This window comes from Lactuca saligna, chromosome 8 (assembly GCF_052625555.1).
Source record: "Lactuca saligna cultivar CGN05327 chromosome 8, ASM5262555v1, whole genome shotgun sequence".
In the NCBI taxonomy this organism is placed as follows: domain Eukaryota; kingdom Viridiplantae; phylum Streptophyta; class Magnoliopsida; order Asterales; family Asteraceae; genus Lactuca; species Lactuca saligna.
The window spans coordinates 64322690-64341873 of NC_136424.1; the positions used below are offsets into that span (position 1 = coordinate 64322690).

The 19184-nt window shown below is 33.8% G+C and overlaps 1 long non-coding RNA gene across 1 annotated transcript; it reads left to right on the plus strand.

Moving 5' to 3' along the window:
• The first annotated feature begins 5155 nt into the window (after window positions 1-5155).
• Window positions 5156-6831, plus strand: LOC145012895 (uncharacterized). The gene is made up of 3 exons (XR_013664712.1): window positions 5156-5491; window positions 6250-6325; window positions 6466-6831. It is a non-coding gene; the product is annotated as an uncharacterized LOC145012895 (long non-coding RNA).
• Window positions 6832-19184: the final 12353 nt, after the last annotated feature.

Genomic DNA, 19184 nt, shown 5'->3' on the forward strand with positions numbered 1-19184 from the left:
TATCCCTGATATAATACCTATCTTCTTGTTTTAACTCCAATATGTTTTTCAAGATATTCCTGCATAGATACATGAGGTGAGGTTCAAACTGTATGTAGGATTGGATAATGGATAATATAAGCATCATCATCATATGATATGGTATAAAAGAATGAAACCTAAGCTGTGTGTAATGATTGTCCAGATCAACAGCTGACCTTTGCTCTGGAGTTTTGGCCATCAAGAAACGCATTTCAATGGATAAGGTTTGACGATCAAACTGCATCAACCATTTCACCATAGTAGATGATGATATCAATAATCAGTCAAATATATATTATATTATTTTATTAAAAACAAAAAGAAAAAAAGGTGATCTTGGAAGGAGTGGCATGAATCAATATTTTATTTGGTTATGTTATGCTATTGCCACCACCTCTGCTGATTGGTCATGATGTAAACAATAAAAAAAATACATACATACATCTTTCATACATATTTTTTAGTCTTTTTCCATATTGTTATGCTTAATCTGTATAGGAACATATAGGAAAAACCCTTTCTATTAATTAGATACAACTTTGCTGAAAGTAGATCACATAGGTGTATGGATTCAGAATATTCCAATGCATATTTGATTTTGTCATTGTAAAACTGTACAACTGGTGTTTTGTTTTACCTATACTTGTTTTGGTCATTGTAAAACTGTACAGCTGGTTAGTGATGACCCAACTGCCAAAAGCTAATAAAAATTAATGAATAAATTTTCTGCTTTCTAAATGAATAGATTAAGTGCCTCATCATCAGGCCTTAAGAAAGCAAACAGGGCACATGTAATGGCATGGGTGCCTGAGAAGAACTGGACTAAATTTTGTTAAGTAAATTGAGAACCTAATAAAAATGGTGGGAAGAACAAATGAATGATTAAAAATGGAAAACCTGTTAACAAACAATTGTTGATTCAACACCAAAATTTTCTACAAAATCTTGGTCTAGGGCTTCTCTTCCACCTGCTTCCTATCTACAACATCTTGTTCTAGAAAAATTTAGCTGCGAAAACAAAAGGATTTAGCAAGATAGGGTTCTGGTAGAAGAATGAAAACATAGGGAAAAAAATCAACCAAAACACACCTTAATAAGACATAGGGCTTGTAAATTAGAGCAATAGAAGAAGTAATCCTAAGGTCATCGGACCTGATGTTGTCGGCAAGGGGAGAGGAGGTGAGATCTTGTAGTGATAGTACATGAAGGTTTCTAGTGCGAATGATTTAGGCTCTGTGGAACCTTGATGCGAGGCCAATCATAAAACATCCTAGTGCTTCGTCGCAGTGGAAGGTGCGTTATGAGTGTCGATTCGCTTAGGTGGCGAAGCAGCAACAGTGGTGAAAGTTAAAACCCTAAGTCGTCGGTTAATAGAGAACAACATTACATGCTTCCTTCTACAGACATTTACACCAATTTCCCCTTTCGTCTCTCACTCTAGAAACCCTAATCCCTCCGCCACAATGAACACCATTATAGTTTCCACGGCACCTTGAAATCCCTAACCTGAATCTATCGATCACAAGCTACTGAACTCCTCAACCTGCACACACACGCTGACCATGCTAGATCTACCACCGGAAGCTTTTCGAAGATCGTACGCGGGATATATTTACAAATTAAAGCCGCAAAATTGGAATTCATCGGAGAGATGGTGGTATATGACATTGCCGGTAATTGACGATGCCATGGAAGAGGATGAGGGGTGTAGGGTTGGGGTTTGTTGTTGTTGGATTTATTTGAAGAAGCGTATCTAGAAGGAAGCAGGTCAAGGAATAGTGCAAGAAAACTGTTGGCGAGTATTCTCAAGAACAGCAGAGAGATAAAGAAGGTGAAATTACAGAAACGATGAAGTAGATGAATGGAAATCAGAAGCCCTTTTTCTTGATTGAGATGATGAAGTTGAGAGATGGAGATGAAATCGTAACCTTCGATCTTTGATTGAGAAGTTGCACAATAGTGTGAGGAGAATGAAAGATGCGTGAAAATGCTTAGGACAAGGAGGGTAGCAGGCTTTTCTAATTTTTTGGCTTTTCTTTTCCCGCTTGTAACTAAGGAACGCACGTTCATTAAAATTATAAAGCGACACATATAGAGGGCGCGCATTTAAGGTACAGCTCCCTCCGTGTTTTTAATTATTTTTCTTTTGACACTAATTTAAAGGCACGCAATAATGCGTGACCTAAATCCTTAAATTTTCTGAAGAGATGACCCTTTTTTAATGTCACTCTCGTTTGCGTAACATAACTTAATGAGTGTCGTAATTTGCGCGTCGTAAAAGGCTATTTTTCTAGTAGTGACACGTAGGTTGCTAAATCTTGTTTCGAGAATATACAAAAGCTTATGACCACTGAAACTACTTCTATGTCATGCATATCAATCAATCAATAACTAATAAGGTCTATATTGCTGAATAAAATGAAATGACGAAAGGAATAAATTGGATTGTCGTTATAAAATGAATAAAATGGTCAAAGTACATTATATTTTTATGTAATTTTTCCTTATGGAGAAGTGTGATTAATATAAAATATATTGTTAAATATGGCCCTATCAAAATACCTCATATTATTTTTCTTTTGTCCCCAAGCAAAACTGATTTTATTATTATTAAACCACCACATCAAAACCCTATCCACCAATATTGTACAAGAAAATCCATTTTAAACTTCCACATTACATCTATACTGCAATGCATGTATTTGTGTCTAATTCCTATAAAATTTGTTAATACTAAATACTTACAATCCTCATAAACACCCCCACTTATTTTGAACAACATTCATTTTATATATCCATTCAAATATATCCTTAATCTCAAAGGAATTTTTGATTAAGCTTCCAAGCATACGTATAGAAAACTAATCTAGAAAGAAAAATTATAATAAAATAAAATACTCAACTGACTTGATAACGATCTTTTTTTTTTTGCTTCATTCTTCAATCTTCAAACTTTATAAGCTTTTATTCACTCAACATTTTTCTTTTTTTTTTCTTTTTTTTTTCACCCACTCAATAGTAAAAACCTAAAAAGAAAAATATATGCTTAAGCAAATGAGCTTAACTTCAACCCTTATTGGTTAAAGGCAATAGTCTAAGTGCAATGGCTAATTAAGCTCTTATGGATACATTTTTGATACACGATGCTAAATATAATATGTCCATCAAACTAAGTAAGGTCATGTTTGTGTCCCATGATTTCACTAGGATAAGGAAGACACAAATACACTAGAACATATGTTGGCTCAAATAAACATCGAGGCACGTATCGGATCGTCCCACACAATACTAGCAACCTAGGTCTCAACACAAAAACATTACCATTTTAATTTAAAATCTAACTAGATTTTCAAAATTAGAGTATTTTTACAAGTCTTTATTGTTAGGGTGCAAAGTCACGCTTGGATGTTATTAATGATTAGCATCTTGTATTGTGTAAATAGTATTTCCTATAAATATAGGAAGTGAGTGACATTCATTTATTTATGTAAGAGTAAATTACAGTTTTGACCCCTATGGTTTGGTCAGATTCGCACATTCAGACCAAACTTTGAAAACTTGACAAGATGCATCCCTGTGGTTTAAAGAAATTGCACTAGACATCCTTAACCTACTTAAAAATACCATTTTACCCTTACTTGTATATATTTATTTTTCACACACATATATATATATATATATATATATATATATATATATATATATATATATATATATATATATATATATATATATATATATATATATATATATAATTGTTTAATTTTTTTTTAGTTTTGCGGCATACATTTTATTTTTTTATTTATATTTCTTTAAAACTTTATTCAAATATATTTTTAATGTTTTTTGTTTACATTTTTTTGACATTTTATTTGAATAGTTTTTCTTGATTTGTTTTTTTTGTTGATCTTTTGCTCGAATATATCTTTTAATGTTTTTTTGATCTTTTGTTTTTTTATAAATTTATAAAGCATTTGTATAAATATTTTTTGTATAAAAAATATAAAAAGGTTAGTTAAATGAGAATATAATTAACACATATTAGGTATATAATTATTTATTTTAATAGAGTTATTGTATAGACTAACCGAAATTCAAAACAAGTGTCAATGGCTTTAAATTCAATCTTTTTTGTTTTATATTTTTTTTTACATTTTGTTCCGAGTTGAAAATGCTAATTAGAATTCATATAACTCAAACAAATATGTTAATGTTTTCGAGTTCATTTTTTTTAGAAATTTTGTTTGTTTTCGAGTTATATGGTTTTCCAATTAGTTTTTTTTTTTATAAATTGAAACTCTTTTTCGTAATTCAATGAGCTATCTATTAATTTTCTTAAAAAATATAATTTTATACCTAATCTAAGTTACTAATATTCACATTTAACGAGTTTTTTTTATATATTTTGTTACAAAAAGTATTAACAAAAAAAGGTCAAAAAATTAAAATGTATTCAAACAACATGACAAAAAACTTTAAAAAAATATATATTCAAAAAAACATCATAAAAACATAAACGAAAAAATATAAAAAACATCAAACAGTATATTCAAACACAACACCCAAAAAAATGTTTTTTTACATATATCTTGTTTATATTTTTTATGATAATTTTTTTGAATAATTGTTTTTTTAGTTTATTGGCATGTTGTTTGAATACATTTTAATTTGTTTTTAACGTTTTATTTGTTTATACTTTTTGTAAGAAATGTAATAAAAAGTTTGTTAAATGTGCATATTCTTAAATTAGATTAGGTATAAAATTATATTTTTAATAAGATTAATAGATATACTTACTGAAATACAAAAAAAGATTTCAATTTATATAAAATTTAATTGGAAAACCATATAACTCGAAAACGAACAAAATTTTAAAAAATGAAATCTAAAACATTGGCATATGTGCTTAAGTTATATGCATTCTGATGAGCATTTTCCATTTGTAACGAAATGTAAAAGAAATTATAAAACTAAAAGGTTGAATTCGAAGCCATTGACCCTTGTTTTAAATTTCGATTAGGCTATACAATAACTAGGGGTGGCAAAAGTCGACACACGACACAATAAAAATACACGACACGAAACGAAATTGGGACGAAATAAAAAATCGAATTCGTGTTCGTGTTGTGTAAAAGAAACACAAAATCGTGTCGTGTCGTGTTCGTGTTCGTGTCTGTAATTCGAAACGATAATGAACATGCACTGGAAACTCAATCGACAATTTCCCTTCCCCATACTTGTAGTGATGGCATTGTTAACGACACTATGCTCAATCGATTGTATTAAAGGGTTCCAATTCAGCAATTCTCCCTTAAATCACACGTATATGCTCTAACATTTATCCCAATCAAGTGATCAACCCTAATTTTCCAATACCTTCTCATCGCGTTGCTGACCTCCATTGCTGATCGAAACAAGTGAAGACGGTAAAGGCGTGAATCACTGTTAGTTCTTACCGATTGCAATCAAGGTATTTTTTTTTTTTCATGTGCTCTTAAATCGAAAATAACTTCTTTAAAATTTTGTTCTTAATCGATTCTCAGTTTGCTCTTAAACCGCTTAGAACTTATATAACTCGTTTTTTTCCCTCTTAATCGATTCTTGAGACATATTCATAATTAATTCCACTTATTAGATGCTCTATCATTCTCGTTTTTCAGTTTTTCTAATCAAGGGTTTAATTTGATTTCTTAAACAGTTTAATAAGAAATCAAGTTATGTCCTTTTTTCCTGTTCTTCCTTATTCATGTTCTTGATTCCGTTTTTTTTTTCCTCTTCTTCCTGATTCACGTTCTTGATTATAGTTTTTTAGTATATTTTGATGTATAACTTATACTTAATCCCTGTTTGCAACTGCAGAACTTATCAGTTTTTTTTTTCTTGTTCTTACTGATTGTATGCGATATAGCTATTGATTGTACACGTTTTTATTAATGTGTGTTGTGTTTAATATTATTCTTTTGTATCTGATTACATACTTTTTTCTATAATGTTTCTTGTTCTTTACACAAATATACAACTTATTAGTCATAGATTTTTTTTTTCTTTTCTTACTGATTGTAGGGGATATAGCTATTGATTATACACTTTTTTGTTATTGTGTGTTGTGTTTAATGTTATTCTTCTGTATTGGTTACATACTTTTATTTTCTAGATTGCTTCTTGTCTTTTACACAAATGTACAACTTATATTTCATAGTTTGTTTTTTCTTTTCTTCCTGATTGTAGGGGATTTGGCTATTGGTTAAATTTTGATATGAAGAGGCCAAAACTCGACACAGCTTCTGCAGCTGTAGCTCCACAGGTATTTTAATTTTTTATTAACTTTCTGTTCACAAGCTCTTTTCTGATTACTCTTGTGCTTAAGTTTCTGATTACTTTTTTTTTTCTGAGTTCTTGTTGTGCTTCTAAGTTTTTTAATATATGCTTGCATTTGTATCTTAGGATGTTGAACTTGAAGAATCTGATGACATTGATGTAGTGGAGATAGATGTTAAAATAGAAGGTGAAGAAGAGGATGTAAAAATGGAAAAGAAAGGTGGTCTGAGGTTTGGAAGTTTTTTACTAGACTTCCAATTAGTAAAGATGGTAGGGAAAGGGCGGAATGTAATCAGTGCAAAACAGACATATCACAGTTTATTTTTTCAAAGTCAGGTGGTTCTTTTTCAATAAACTCTATTGGTTTTAAACCTGAAAGATTTCGTGAACTTCTTAGTGAAGCTATTGTCAAGCATGACCTTCCCTTTAAATTCGTGTCGTGTCGTGTTAGCTAAAAACACGAAACGATGGCACGATTTGCCACCCCTAACAATAACCCTATAAAAATGAATAATTGTATATCTAATATGTGTTAATCATATTCTCATTTAACTAACCATTTTATATTTTTTAACAATAAATATTTATAAAAAGCTTTACAAATATATATAAAAACAAAATACCAAAAAAATATTAAAAGAAATATTCGAGCAAAACATAAAAAAATTCAAATAAAACGTCAAAAAAAATATATGCGAACTAAATACATAAAAAATTATAAATATGTTCGAATAAAATTTTACAAAAATATATAAATTATAAAAAATCTAAATAAATAAAATAAAATGTAAGTGGCAAAATATAAAAAACTTAAACAATTATATATATATATATATATATATATATATATATATATATATATATATATATATATATATATATAATAAAAAGAAATATATAAAAGTAAAGGTGAAGTTGACTTTTTAAGTGGATTAAGGATGTCCAGTGTAATTTCTTTAAACCATAGGGATGCATCTTGTCAAATTTTCAAAGGTTGGACTGAACGTGCGAATTTGACCAAACCACATGGACCAAAACTATAATTTACTCTTTATGTAATCTTCATTTGGAGAGTTAGACAAGAGAGATATTTGTACAACACCCACTTTGTATTTCTTTCTAGATCTAATGAGAGATTAACCCATATTTATTTACTCCATATGTTCATTATTTGTATGATGATTCAATAGATCTTATTAATTCTACATATGTTATCATAATCAACACCACTACAATTGGTATCAAAGCGAGAGTTCTTGATTGGATCAAGAATTGATCCATGATGACATTTAGATTTGGTGATACTTCATTTGATTTTAGTTCTTCGTGTTTTTGAAAGTTTTTGGATTCTACAAATCAAATTCATCTTTGATTCTATTAATAATTCAATTTTCTTCACTAGAATTCAAGTGATTTTACTTTCTCTCTCTAGAAATCCCATTCAAAATCACTTTCTCTTTATCTCTCTCTCTCTCTCTACAAACACCCAAGATCTTATCGATTGATTCAAGATGGAAGAACCAATTTATGAATAGTGGTATGTAATAGAAGAAGGAAAAAATAGATATTCATACACTTTTGAAGATCTTCTCTATTCTTTGGTTGTTGGATTGCTCAAAAGTTATTCAATCATTTCTAGTGGTGAAAAAGATGAATTTGGAAAGATGATTGGATATAAAATTGGTTATGAAAAGAATAAAAGTTTTCTTGATCGTTTGGGTGCAACTTATCATGAAAGAAGAAGGAAGAAGAAAGAAGATGATATTATTCAAGGAATTCGTATTGATGTTCCAAAATATGGTTTCAATGCTCTTCAATTTTACCTGGATGTTCATGAGATCATAAGGAGGTTCTTGAACAAGTTCATCATGTTCTTTATGCTCTTGAAGTTCATGATAAGAAGATTCAAGTTGATTTTCAAGAAGATAAAAAAAGGTTTTGCTCAATTGGAGTTCAAACGGATGATATTTTTTTGTTATTGTGAGTGATTTTAAGGAATGATTCCTTATCGAAAGTAATTAATCTAAGAAATTTACAAATATCAAACTCCAAAAGATATGTTCCAAACTTATCAAGTTGAAGTTGTGGAAAATGGGTTTGTTCATGAATTCAAATCTTCAAGTTCCAAGAAGATGAAAAGGAAAAAAGAAAAAGAAGATCAAACGTAAAAACAAGCGAGTTCATTCTAAAAAATCGTCAGAGGTTGTTGTCAAGCCAAAATTCATGAAGAAAAATTTGGGTTCAAAAGCAACAATCTCTATATGCTGTAAAAAATTTGAATTCAAAACCCAAAATTGTTGATGGTTCTTATGAAGACGTTCTTAGATCGTTGAAGAACACAAAGAACGAGTTGTACAACACACATCGTGGGTGGTACAATGTTCAAATTGGAGATTTTCTCATTCCAACAAAAGAACCAAGAACTTCTAAATTTGATTCATTCGTTGCAAATGGAACTCGGATCATCAAAAATATATCTGAAATTCTCAAATGGATTTCAAAACGTCCATGATTTTGATTCGCATTTTGCGTTTGTTAGTTTTGATCGCTTTGTCTCATTGGATCAAATCTGTTTCTACCCCATTGATTGAACAAATCTTATTCTTCAATTTCAACTAATTTTGACCTGAGGTTTAGATAAGTGTCGATGTTATGAAGTCAAAGCTTTTTTGGGGTTGAAATCAACCAAAATTGCCTTTGATTGGAGTTAGTATTTGCATTCTAAAATTCGATTTGTTGTTGAAATCAGTATTGGAGTCGAATGATCTTACTTGGTGTTAATATCGATTTCGATTTTTAAGTTGATTTCTTAGAGTCAAACTGGTTGCGAACATATTCTTGGGCTAATTGACGATCGAAATCATATTCGACTAGTTGTGCTCAATTTGATAATTGAATACCTAGAGACTAGAAGTTCCTTACTTGGATTCGACATAATTTCGACTAATGTTAGTTGAATGGTTATGTCGACATTGTAGATTTCGGTTGAGTACTCGACACTCGACATTGTGATTAATTGAAATAGAATGAATGTATGTATGTGCGTAATGTTTTAGTATAAAGGAAGAGAAGTTGATTTTGAATTATGTTTTTCAGTTTCGATGTATGGGTATCCAATTGATCGGTATGTATGTGTAGAAATCATTCGATGTGTGGGTTTCTTTATTATCTGGAAAACGAACTGGAGGTCAAACGAGTTTCGTTGTGAGTTTTGTTTGGAGTTATTGGTTTAATTATGAATGGTGATGGTTGTTGCTTGACACTGAGGCGTGTTTATGTTGTTGGTTGAAAACAAATTGGAAATACACTGGTTTGGAGTCAATTGATGAATCGAAGCCTTCGGTATTAAAGTCGACAACCGAGGGTTCCTTAACGAGGACCCGTAAGTGCTTCGTTGTTGATGACCAAATGTGCTTTGTTAATGAGGGGTATTTTAATTGAAAGCGAAGGGTTTGAGCAACCATAGATGTCGAATGGTCGCCTGATATAACTAAAAGAATTTGGGAAGAAAACAACCATTTTCGATTTGGGTCCCTCATCTTTTAACAATTTGACAATTCATACCCATATTTGAACTGATGAAAGCAATTTGTGAAGAAGGAAGATGTGTCTCATTTAGTCCTTGTAGTTTTGACATGTTGGCAGAAACGACCCAACTTCGAAATTGGACTAACAATTATGAGAAATGGAGAAATTTACAGTTCACCCTCTCTTGTTTATGCGAATCAACGCTTTACACCTAGTTTCGCAATCGGGGGAGTGTTTCGCATCTTAGATTGTTTTTGGCGCAACGGGTCGCTGCAAAATTCTAAAAGTGGCAGTTTTTACCCGGGTTTTGGAAATTCTTGCAACTCTCACCCAAAAGTTGAAAATTTTCATGAAATTGGAAATTTTTTGTTATTGTTTTTCCATGAAAGTTTTTCGAGGTTTCATGTTTGGCACACATTAAGGGGAATTTTTGTGAAGATTATTCCTCGAGCAAAGGCTACTACACCCAACAAACATTAGAGAAAGCACGTATGAAACTAAAACCAACAAAATTCTTGGGATACTACGTACATAACAAGAACGAGAATCCAACCAACCCCATAGAAGATTGTTGATCTACTAGATGCAATAGAACCACAAAGCTTAATGGAGATGCAAGGAAAAATCACGGTTGTAGGACGATTTATATCATGCTCAATGAATAAGGAAATACCACTATTCCAGATGCTAAAGGGATGTATCGACAAATGTAACTTCAATTGGACTCTCGAGGCCGAACATGCTCTCTAAGAATTCAAAGAAGCCCTCCGGTAAATTCCAACGCTAGCAAGTCCCATGCCAGGCGAAATCTTGTCAATGTACCTATTTGCAACAACAGACACTATTTCAACAGTGATGACGATTGAAAGACAAATCAAACAATTTCCTATATACTTCGTTAGTAGAGCACTGTAAGGCGTAGAGTCAAGTAATCCCATGGCCACAAAATTTGTACTAGCATTAGTCTACGCCGCTAGATGGTTGTGTCGATACTTCTAGGCTCATCAAATTGAAGTCCTTACCACCCAGTCTCTCAAAAGCATCCTACTAACCAGAGAAATCAGGAAGGCTGGTCAAATAGGCCATTGATTTAGGAGAACATGACATAGAGTATCACCCCAGAGCAACTATAAAAGGATGGGGCTTGGCAAACTTCCTAACAAAAGGTCCAGACTAGGAGTGCAACATGACCATTATGCAACAAGACGAAGGAGCAAAGGCCTTCGCAAAAATATGGTCAGGACATTGTATACCAATAGAACAACCAACAGAGAAGGATCAGGAGTGGGCCTTATACTTACTGACCCAGAAGTAAACGAGATAACATATGCATTACAGTTCGATTTCGAGACAACAAACAATGAAGCTGAGTACAAAGAATTGATAGCTGGATTAAAATTGGAAAATGAAGTTGGATAATTTTTTTTGAAAGTTAGGCCTGATTTGATGTTGGTCACGAACCAAATAAATGAGGTATGCAAAAGAAAGAATCCAAGAATGTAGAAATACATGACAATAGTCAATGAAATGATCGTATTTTTTGTTAACTTGAATATCTAGCAAGTCAAAAGAAGTGAGAACAAATGGGCAGATGCACTCAGCAAATTGGTAGCTAAAACATACATCTGCCTCTCTAAAAAGTGCTAGTTGAAATACTGAAAACAAGAAGCATAGAAGAAACAAAAATAGATGCCATCGCGATAAAAGACAAGGGATAGATGATTCACTTATAGGACCACCTACTACACAACTTGCTGAGTGTCCCGGATGAAGCACGAAAGGTGAAAATAAAAGCTCCTAATTCATCATAATGAACGAACAACTATACAAAAAAGGATACAAAATGTAATGGTTACACTGTGTAACGGTGTTATAGGGAGCAAACATCATGAAAGAAACACACAAAGATGAAACAGGAGCACATGAACAGGAAAGGGCCCTAACTAGAAAGGTGCTACGTTGGGCCTCCATTGGCCAACCATGCACAAAGAGGCAGAAGAACTAACAAACAGATTTGTATAATGTCAAACCTTCTCTCAAACATAACTTTTACCATCCACACCACTCATAAGTATTTTTATCACTTATAAATTCCATTGGTGGGGCATCGACATTGTAGGCCCATTCTGAGAAACTCCATGAAGGGTCAAATTCCTAGTAGTCGTTATGGACTACTTTACAAAATGGATCGAGGTGGAGCTCGTCACTAATATCATAGGGAGTGCCAGGATTATTTTCAAGTGGAAAATATATTGACGTGTTTCAGAACCCTTAAAACCCGAATGAACAACGACAGGTTACAGTTTGTCGACAATTCATTTTGAGGATGGTGTCAGGACAAACACATAGAACAACGTTTTACCTGAGTGGCTCACCCATAGAAAAATGGGATGACATAAATATCAAACAAAATGCTAGTTAATGGGATCAAGAAGATCTTGGGAAAAGCTAAAGTTAATTGGGTTAAGGAGATGCCCAATTAACTATGGTCATATAGAACAACGCTACACTCCAACACAAAAGAGACACCTTTTAGCCTCGTTTTTGGCACATAAGCAGTTTTACCTACAAAACTACTCATGGGATCAATACTGATAATAGGGTTCAGCCAAGAACCATCAGATAAAGATTTGCGCTACAACTTGGACCTGCTTGACGAAATATGAGAAAGAGCCCAAGTAAACCAATCAACATGCAAATCTCATGTGGAAAGCTACTACAAAAAACGAATGCAAGGGCGAGACATGAAAGTTGGAGACTTGATGTTGAAGGAAAATGAAGTCATTAATAGCGAGCCAAGGAGAAAGCTAGCCCAGAATAGGAGACCAATATAGGATAACAACCACGCACCACAATGGAGCTTATGAATTGGAAACAATGGAAGGGCGACCCATGCCAAGAACATGGCACATCCAAAACTTAAGGAAATTTTATGTGTATAAAAAGAAGGGAAGGAGAAGAGATGAGGGATAGACAAAGAACCAATAATGTCGCCTTTTTTATTTTTATAATAAGTCAAGTATTAATGAAATAAAAACCTAGGGCTGATCACCCTAGGCAGTTATCTAGCTCATATCATAATTCTCTTTTCCTTTTCCCATCATTATTTTGGTTCAAAGGATTGAAACCTTTGCCAAAAAAGAATTGTATGGTTCAAATACCCAAGTCGACATAGCGGCAAGCAGTTCCGCCTTGCCTTGGCTCTAAGTATTGCAACCTTTGCCAAGAAAGAGTTGCATAGTTCAAACACCTAAGAGTCAGAACCAAAAACACATGAAAAATCGAGTTTTTCCTTCAAAAATCAGCAAAATCCCATCCAGCTTTGCGTTTACGGCTGTAAACCCCCTACCGTAAACCCCTAGTCGTAAACCTTGGGCGGTAAACCTATTTATGATCGAGAACTCATTTCCCGACCGTAAACCCAACCAGTATAAAGGTTTTTCCGGGAGAGATTTCTCATTTTTCATCTTTTTTACCCAAAAACTCTCCCAAGTGCTCCCAAGGACTTCCCAAGAACATTCATATCATCAAGATCAAACCTGAATATCTTCAAGTTTTTCACCAAGAACAGCCTTCAAATCTTTAAATGCTGCAAACCGTTCACAGCCGAAAATAGTTCACAGCTGCAAGCTCGTTCATGACCGTAAACCCTGTTCATGGCTGTAAACCTGATATTTGAACCGCGAACAGCTTTGAACTATGAAACTTGGCTGAAAACCCGCTTTTACCATTTCAAGCAAGTCTCGGTAACATTCCTAAACTGAAAGAAAGTGTTTTCCAACACTATAACCAATGGTTTCACTAATTAAAATACAATTATGTGTTTATTTATCATTAGGAAACCATTAATACCACGTATTACAACTCGAGGTCATCTTTCCGGTTTTGCTGTTGAGCACGTGCATACAATCAACTGTGACTTCATACCCCTATGCTTTTATTATTTTTAACATTTTCAAGGGGGGAATACAAGCAAACTAGTTAATACAAGATTGTGAGGCACTACTTCAATTGTACCCTTCGTGGTGTGGGGTAAATCCTACCACAGTATAACCAGAGTCTCCTGGCGGGAGAGCGTGAGATTTATGAAATGATCTATTCGGGATTTACAATCCCATACCTAAAATGCTAGCTACAGTTAGGCAGGCATGCCTGGGGTGACAAATATCATAACATTCTGACGCCTGAAGAACGTCGCAGAGGTCACTAGTCATATCAAGCATAGTTATACCAAACTCACAATTGTCACACCCCAAAAGTAGGAATGGCGGAAACGTTCTGGGGCGGAGGACGTCATGTACAGTATCACAACAATGAATAGTAGTAGACAAGCAACAACATCATCCATTACATTAATAATGTAATTTTAATACAAGTGTTCTAACATGTTTAATAGGCACTAAAGTGTAAATTAAAATGAAAGATGAGTTTTGAACGAGCTCCATCTTCTCTAAACCTTGCATCGGTACCTGTCTATTGTTGACCTGAGGATATAAGTTATTTTGAAAGAGAGTATCAACTTTAAAGCTGGTGATATCATAAGTATTTTAGTGTCTTAATTTTTAAAAAAAGTATTTGTAAGTATGCGAAGCGTAAGTATGTAAAAGTTTTGAACGTCCTAGAAAACCCTATGTTTCCTACTAACAGTAGCCTTCTACCAAGGCATCTAGTATCTGTGTGTGACTCTTGTAAGAGTGTTTATTTTCCCAGATCTGACTATCATTAACCAAAAATATAGCTTTTACATTACCGTGAATCGTGTGAATGTTCACGAAGTGAATGTAATGGGAAAAATAGTATACTACTGTAGTATTGTAATAAGTAACTACTGCTATACTAACTACCTTAAACGAATTGTAATTTAAAGTACCATGTGATAGGCCTGTACCCTACTATCGACTCAATAGTAAAACGATGATGTAATACGCCGTAAGAAATGACATTTTGCACCCGTAGACTTGTAAGTCCCACTGTAGCGAGCAGCAAGGTGTAGGATAGTCAATCTAGTATAGATATATACGCAAACTCATATGCTCCCCAATTAAGGAGATTATGGATACAAAAACGGTCATGGCAGGTAGTGCCATGCCCCGCTTAGTGGCTCACATAACTGTATTAATGTATATGTAATGTATGTGCTAGTTGTATTGTGTGTTCTTTCTCTATCTAGCATGTATAGACTCATGAATGAACTGACTCATTGTATGATTCTTTGTTCTAGTAAAAGTATTAGTAACTTCCTAAACTACGCCTATTGTAGTTTACTAGTAATATGACTTGTACTTATGAACATAAATGTATACCCTTGCTACCCAAGGGTATTGAACTGACTGATAGAACTTTTATGTCTATATATGTATACATAATACATAACTAATATTTAGACGACCTTCGGATGGATAACTGATGCCCTAAAGCCACATCCCAACAAGGAAAAGGAGATAAAGCGAGCTAGCCTTCTTAAGTCCTTTAAGCATTACTTATGTAACTATACATACATAGGCATGCATTTTGACAATATAGAAGTATAAAAGAAGTTTTGTAAAACCTTTGAAAAGTTTAGTAACTAAGGAAAGATGACCTGATGTCAGTTTGTAAAACGTTTTGAAAGCAGTTTATTTGATAAGAATAGTCTAAAGTATAAGGAAACCTTTGTTTGATACACAATTGTAACAGAGTTCGAAAAGAAACATTTAGTATGTAAGACAGTTTGATAAAGAGTTTTAAACATGTATAAACGTTTAAGAAAGTCATTTGAAGAAAGTTGTTTGGTAAAACAGTTAATGTATAGTAAATCCATTTGCATGCTAGTTATTAATCACATGTGATTGATATAGCAATTAGCATGATTCAACTTGTATCCCCCCATAAAGCATTTATAAACATTTAAAAGGTTAATTAAGGGGTATGAACTCACATGCAGTGAGCGGATCGGATGGAAGTGTCGGATAAGTGCTTGGTGTCAAGTGGAGACTTAGACACACACAATGATCCTAATAACATATGAAGAAATATGTGTGTGTGTATATATATATATATATATATATATATATATATATATATAATCAGTGATTATAACACTAATTTAACATGTAAAAACATCCTAATGTGAGGAAAACACTTTGGTCAAAGTGTTAGGAGGCCATTAGGTTGCGACAAAGGAGTGCAAGGCCTCATACGGGAGTTTATAGTCAATGAACCATGTTTGTTGGATTCTACGGCCTATGGGAGTTTACTCCTAGCCGTAAACTTTCAATTGGTCACCAAAAGAGGCTTAAAACTATAAAGGCTTAAGTGGTTAAGTGCTCCAAAGCTTAAACAAGTGTTTGGGTGAGTTTAAGGTCCAAAAATGACCCTAACTTATGTTTACTGTCTAGGGACCACTTCCCCATGAGTTTACGACTGTAAAGTCATGGTAAGAAGTACCATTTCGTGAATAGAGTTCCTTAGATCAATGGTGTATGATTCTAGGCTACTATCCAAGGCTTAATAAGGTGTTTAGGGCATCAAAACACACTTTAGGGGCGTTTACGGTTTTGGGAGATCCCCAAACCGTAAACCCATATTCAAGGGGGGGGGGGGTTGGTGTTTTTCATGAGCTACACTCACCAAGGGAAGGTTCTATGCTAAATTCTAAGCATCAGGAAGGAGTTAGGAACACTTTGGCACCCAATTTAGGGTTTACGACCTAAGAAAATCTTTAGCCGTAGACTCCTTTTTCTTATGATTCTTGGGTGATTTCAATGATATCTAGACATTTAATAAGCTTTAAAACACTCTAGGGTAGAAGTAATTATAATTTAGGTCGAAAGATTGAAGATCCTTAGGAGAGAAATCGGGTTTTCTCTAGTTGAAAAAGAAAGAAATGAAGTGAAAATGGCTAAGTGCCATATATATACCCCATGGAGTTTACGGTTCAAATGCCATTGGGTCCGTAAACTCCAAACTCTTGGATTTTTTGGAACTTTAATGATGTACCATAAACCCTAGGGCGTCCTCTCTCCTGATATCTCCTAAAGTGTTAATCCTAAAATACTCAAACTTATTCTAAAAGCTTTGAAAATTTGCAGAAACTATTTCGACTTCTGATGAAGTGAAGGGTTGTACAGAATAAAATTTTTGGGTTGTCACAACAACAGTATAACTAACCTTTGTTTACGGGATTTCATTCTTCATTATTTTTAATTTAATTAATAGAAATAACATGCACTACACTAGAGGATTCCAGGGGATACAATACACGGTTTTTATTTGAAGCAATAAGACTACTATACATTACTGGTGGTAGCCAGGGTTTTCATACAGAACATATTATACATTACTGGTGGTAGCCAGGGTTTTCATACAAAACATACTATACAAACTGGTGGTAGCCAGGATTTTAATACAATACTTTTTCATACAAAACAACGTCATACAATACAGCTTGTGGTAGCCATGCATACAAACAATCAGTTTCAAATACTATTATAGAACATAGTAACAAACATTACAACCTGGTCTTAGGGTTTAAGACTACTTTTCATTACTAAAGAAAATATTGAATTTTCTTGAGAAACATACAAACATTTTTACAGATTCAATAACAGGTTTTCATTAAAAAACATTCTTATGAACTCACCAATTTAAATGTTGATACACTTTAAAAATCGCTTGTATTCTTAGGAAATCATTAGGCAGGTACACCCGCAAGCTTTTGAGAAGACGAAGTACATAGAGTCACACCTTTTACTCTTTTGTTATATTTTGCTATATACAAACTATGTATCAAACAGATGTATATACCTTATATATATATTTAATGTAATGGTTGTGTTTACTTTGATTACTATGATGCTATTGTTGAGATACTATACATGACGCCCTCCACCCCCGAACATTTCCTCCGTTTCGGTTTGGGGGTATGACATGCCTTGGCTCAAAGGATTGCAACATTTGCCAAGAAAGAGTTTCATGGTTAAAATACCTAACTTGTTCAGCCTTGCCTTGGCTCAAAGGATTACAACATTTTCCAAAAAAGAGTTGCATGGTCCAAATACCCAACTCGACACAACGGCAAGTGGTTCAGCCTTTCCTTGGATCAACGGATTGCAACCTTTTCCTAGAAAGAGTTTTATGGTTTAAATACCCAACTCAATGAAGAAGCAGGCAGTTTAGCACTACCTCGATTTAAAGTAACTGCTACTTCTGCCAAAGAAAGAACTTATATGAATCAAACAGAATAAGCAAGCAAAATATTTAGCAAATAACATACATAGCAAGATAAAGGAGAAAGTATTTTTTTTGTTGCACGCCAAAACCTGGAAAACCTAAGCCACAAAGGGCCAACAACAAAAGTAAATATTCATTCACATCCATTTCAGGGCAAAAATAAGTCTCAAAAGAAAGAAAGTTCATTCATTTACCAGCTCCTCCAACCAAGCATGTGATCTTAGTATTTATGCTAGGACTTGCTCCTCCATGATAATCCTCCGCACACAACGGGTGAAGGCCATCAATATCAAGGGTGTCCAACTTCATCATGGAAGCATAGTCACAAAAAAATGAACAAGACAATCACATCAACCATCTCCCCTTAGTAGATAGAGGTGGAACTGGCAGCACTAGGATCAAACTTTCCATTAACCACCACCTTACACAATACTTCTCTACCAGATTCCTTACCAGTAGCGAAGCACATGTTATTGATGCGTCTCACACCTTGTAAAAATTCTAGAAGCTCAATAAGTTTTTCAATAATTTTCACTATTCCATCCTTGACCAGCCAATCCAACTCACTGCCAAGGTGGGACAGCTCTGCATCAAGATCAAGGAGCAACATCTCCTTATCTAACAACTCTCTCTCTCTCTCTCTGTATGTTTCTCTCTCTCTCTCTCTCTCTCTCTCTCTCCAGACTCCCTACACGAATGTTATAGGACTCATTATGCAGGAGGGCACCATCAATATTTGAATTCACTTGAGCATAATTCTCCCCAAGGTTCATTTTCTTGCTAGCCAGCAACTCCAATTGCTGGCAAGAAGACTCCGCTAAAGATTCCATAGTAGCGACGTTCTACTGGAGACCCCTCTTATTTACACGAAGCTTGACAACCACACTTTTGATACGAATAATGCGCTTTGAACGGAAGCAAATTCCATAAATTCAATTGTTGGGTCATTGGTAAAAGCTTCCATCTCAGAAATGGTCCCCTTAGGGAAGGCATGGCACGGAAACTTAGCATCAACCTCTTGTTAGGAGAGGCAAGACTCATCAGTGAGATTCCATTTAGGAATGAAGAGATTGTTGGAAAGAATATTCTAGCCTTGAAAACCGGCA